Here is a 4909-nt window from a genome sequence, read left to right on the forward strand (position 1 = left end):
TTAACTGATAAACTTCTTAAATTACGATGTTTGTATGAGATGAGAATATTCAATCTAAAAACTGTAACCAGAAAAGTTTAATTTCAAGTGCCACTAAGAGCAAGATGCATTGATATCGACATTAAGTGTTAACTAATTCCATGCTAATAGAGCCAAACACCTTATCATTGTCATGTTGTCACCATCTTCAACTGTCCTCTACACCTCTAGAGCTCTGCTAAGTGTTTTAAGTCAGTTCTGAGTCTATTTTGCTTCCCAGTCTCTATCGAAATTATTAATTTCCTGGTGTCAGTGCCTTATAAAATCCAATGCATAACCATAGTCAGGTATATTTAATATTTTATTTATTGTGGTCAGAAGGACTTCAAAAACTTATTTAGAAATATATCTCCTTCTAAGCTACATATTTTTCTTGTGAAATATTAATGTTTATTGTCTATTAATATTTGCACTAAATCCCATTTTCTTAAATTTTTCTATCTCATTTATCTACTCTTATCTGAAAAGAGCTTGCTGCCACCTCTAGGACTAAATAAGTTTAATTTTAAAATAAGCTAAAAGTGATTCAAATGAAGTGATTTTCTTCCTGCTGCTGTACTCATCCTTTGTGCTTTAATGCTCGGTGTTTGTCTTTGCAAATACACAAACAAATAAGAGGAACATATACGGAGAGATTTAAAAGTATTTCTGCATTAGCCTTCATATCCAGAAATCATTGAACCTTCCTTATTTATAGCCAAACTACATAGAACCATCTAAACGGATTCTCAGTGAAAAGTAACCTATCAGAATTGAGAAATAGATAGAGTAAGGTTTAACATAGCATAGCCAATATTTTAATATAAGTTTATATTTAGATAAATGTTATTTCTTAATAGCTACAAAAAATAGAGCTGGAGCAAATTTTCTTGGTTGGTGAGGAGCCACAAAACATTTATAATCTTAAGCAAGGTATCTATATAGTCACCCCTCCTAGAAACATCAGAATCTCAGGGAAAAAAAATCTGTAAAATACTTGTGATCATCAAAACTGGGCATAGGTTTTTAGTGAGAAAACTTGAATTTATATGAATTCTACAACAGGCTGCTGTGGGTCATGAACAGAAAAATGAGTTTAGGGGTACAGAAAAGCCATCGCTGTGTAAAGTGTAAATGAAGAAGCAAACTAAGTGCTCAGTGGTTTATACACATAGCTCCTTCCGTCTCTTGTATCAGTAAAGCTGACACCTCCAGGACTTCTTCAGCAAGCTGCTGCCATGTCCCTTGGCCAGAACTGTGCCCCTTAGCCACTCAAAGCAAGGGAGCTAGAAAAGAACGCATTTTGCTTTTCTAACTGCTATAATGGAAGAGTGGCAAGCTCTTAGAAGGGTTTGGGAATTACTATCGAATCAGCAAACCAACAGTGTCTACCATACTTAGGTTTTAAATTAATGCTAGTTTATTATAGCAACAAATTCGAAAACCTTGTTTCCTTAAGCCTCTAACTTCGGTTTACAAACCTTACTATTCTATCTGTGGATCTCATAAAATAAAAGCAATTATCTTCACTTTTACTTCATTAATATTTAACTCAAGATGAATAAACCAAATTCCTTTTAACAATGAGTCCCATTCAAGCCTGTTAGTTAAATATATCAAGCTATTTTAAACAGCACTTTAAATGTTATAATTGATTTTAGTTCAAATATTTAAATGCTTGCTTAAAACTGCTAGAAAAATCTAATAAAATATATTTTAGATATAGTAATGTTAAATTCTCTTAAATATTTCAATGCTGTTTATTAACAGTCAAATTTTCTGATAAAAAAATCATAAGTTTAAATTTGATCATGTGTATTTAAATTGAAAAAGTAAGTTAATGTTATTCTTTAATTGCTCAATTCTCTTAAACATTTAAACATTTAAAAACTCTTAAAACTCTTAAGAACACTTTAAATTCCCAATAAGCACAGATTACCCCTACATTAAAACACAGTACCAATACTATACATTTATTAATTTCATTATCTCAGTATTTAATTCTGAAATTTATCATGATTGAAAATACACCTATCCATTAAGGGGAGAATTTTACCATACCTGGTGAACAGAGATTTCATCTCAAAGAAGCTGAAGTTAGTTTGGGGCCAACAATTTTTTATCAGGACACAGTATATGATGTTTGCTACATCCAGGATGATGGGACCTGAAGCTCTACCTGTAGGGAACTCCAAGTGCACACCCTTCAGGAGCAGATGGTCCGAAAGTTCACATCCCCAGGGTTCTAGTCAGACCTGTGCAAGGAAGGAAAACTTTTCCTCCGGCCTCTTAGGTTTAGCACCTGAGGCCTGTGAGTTAAACTGACAAAAGGCAGATCAACAAGAAAAAACGTTTGTCTGCATCCCAACAGGAGCTAACAGAGAAGCTAACTTACTAAATGGTTAAAGTTAGGGGCTTACATGCCTGACTTAGGGGAAAGGGGAAGAAAATGCTCCTAGAGAAAAAACAAAGAGGTTTCTTTAGGAAAGATAAATGGGCTTTTAGGAGAGCAAAGGTGAAATAAGAGTTTGTGATAGTGTTTGTGCAGATGTAAGTAGTCTTTCCCTCTTCTTGGTCATGAAATTCCCCCAGGGAGGAATTTTTGGCACGTTTACTCTTGGTCTCTTTCCTGGGAGTAGAGCCTTCTCAAAAAGGAAATTTACAGCAACCTCATTTCCCAGAAATTTCTGCTGTTACTCAGAAAAGAGGCGACCCCAGAAGGCTTCTTTCCGCATCTGTTGATTCTCAAATGTCATCAGCTTAAAATAATCTTCATACCAACTCTGAGGTTCCAAATAGGTTCCCCATACCTGTTAATATTTTTAAAAGAAGAAGAAAGAGGAAGAGAAATAGTGGAAAGAGAGGATAGAATTATGACTCTCATATAAATATAAAATTAAAATTTCTCAAAGACTTTATTTAACCCATTTACTAATGAAAAAACCAGTAAGATGTTACAACCAATTCAAAGAAGAATTGACAGCACACACATACACGTATATATGGGCCAATAAAAATGCTGAAATAAATTTGCTTAACACATGCAAAAATGACCAAGATCCATTAATCAGTGTATCTTACAATCTGTCTCTGGCACACACAATCTACATCTCTGTGGACAGAAATCATTTGCATTACTATAAATTTTCTGCAATTTACAGGGCTGTAAAATAACTCAAAGACAATGTAAGGTAGAGATAACCTGGCCCAATGAGCCTTACATTTTTTGTCCATTTCAAAGTCTTTCACAATTCTTCCTGTGATATCATTACGTCTCTTATCTGTAACTTCTTTCATTTTATGACCTAATTCACGTAGGCGGAGTTCTGTACTCCAGTAAACTTTAGCCAACTTCCTTCACTAATCTCTTCTCTGTCACATTAAATTTTTATTTTTTTCTTATTCCTTCCATCTGACAGGACCACAATTTTTATAAAGATTGTAATGTATAATGGATTTTGAGTATCTCCTGCTTTTTCTCTGACTCTGCCTGTGCTCACAACACTGGAGACATACTAAGGACACATGCAAAGAACAACACAAAAACTTCATGGGCTTAGCTTCTTCCTCTTTCATCTGGTGATCTATGGTTATATAACAAATTTTCAACTCCCAGTGTGTGTGTGTGGTTACTTAGTATTTTGCACCAGAGCATAAGATGCTCCTGGGGTTGTTAAGTATCACATACTGACTTGTCAATAAACAAAGGCACATTCTCACCTGCACATTCTGTTCCAACTACAGTTATCAAATACAGTTACTGAATTATCAAGATTCAATGCTCTGAGTAAATCTAGGTCTGTTCTTACCAATTTTATTATTGATATATCCAACCTGCAACCTTTATAGGCCCATAGATATGCCAATTCAAATCCAAAACTATTCAAAAGTTGACATTTCAACCACTCTTGAAGGATCTTATCCAATGCAACCAGTAACCCCTCACATTCAAATAATGATACCCCTTTTTGAAAGGAATTCTACCATATATGAGAACATGCTTGAGGACATTATGCTAAATGAAATAAGCCAATCACAGAAAGACAACACTTCATGATTTTACTTGTATGAGGTATTTGAAATAGTCAAACTCATGAAAGCGGAGAGTAGAATGGTGGTTGCCAGGGGCTGGGGGCCCAAGGAAATGGGGAGTTGCTTATCAAAGAGTAGAGACAAGTTTCAGTTATGCAAAATTAATACGTTCTAGAGGTCTGCTATATAACATTGTGCCTTCGGTTAACAATACTGTATTGTGCACTTAAAAATTTATTAAGAGGGCAGATCTCACGTCAAGTGTTTTTGCCAAAATAAAATATAATTTTTTTATAACAGAGAAGAACTGTAAAGACTCGACAAAGTAGAACTTGCTCAGTAAGGTAATCGTGTGAGAACAGCTATACTGTTTAATGTGTGAATACATAATGTAAAGCGAGGTAGTAATAACCATGGCAGCTTTGGGTCCAGAGAAATAATTAGGAGATTATGTCATTCAAGAAAATGTTTAAATATTGTATAAAAGGGTAGAAACTTAGCAGTCCCCTTGGTAAGGATATAAAAGGCCCCAAGGCCTACACAACGCATTTATGGTTAAGACATTACCGCCAACTTTGTGGCATCCAGCCTTTTTTTTTTTTTCAGTTGGGGACAATGGAAAAGTTCTCAAAATGGGTAGTGGTGATGGTTGCATAACAATGTGAATGCACTTAGTGTCATTAAAATGTACACTCACATGTGTTAAAATGGTAAATTTTATGTTATGTACATTTTGCCACAATAAGAGAATAATTTCAATTGCAATATATTTTTGTATTCCATCCCATATACTAATAGTGCCTCACATAATAACCTTTTGGAAAAGCTTATGGGGGGAAATTTTTAATTGTTCTTTATA

At 34.4% G+C, this 4909-nt stretch overlaps 1 protein-coding gene and 1 non-coding gene across 2 annotated transcripts in view; both read left to right on the plus strand.

Moving 5' to 3' along the window:
• The window catches only part of RXFP1 (relaxin family peptide receptor 1), an 84905-nt gene that overhangs the window by 26721 nt on the left and 53275 nt on the right, over positions 1-4909 (plus strand). The window lies entirely within an intron of this gene.
• On the plus strand, positions 4524-4650 carry LOC112483962. The gene has a single exon (XR_003047834.1). It is a non-coding gene; the product is annotated as a U6atac minor spliceosomal RNA (small nuclear RNA).

The sequence above is a fragment of the Pteropus alecto genome, unplaced genomic scaffold (genome assembly GCF_000325575.1).
Source record: "Pteropus alecto unplaced genomic scaffold, ASM32557v1 scaffold166, whole genome shotgun sequence".
Classification (NCBI taxonomy): Eukaryota; Metazoa; Chordata; class Mammalia; order Chiroptera; family Pteropodidae; genus Pteropus; species Pteropus alecto.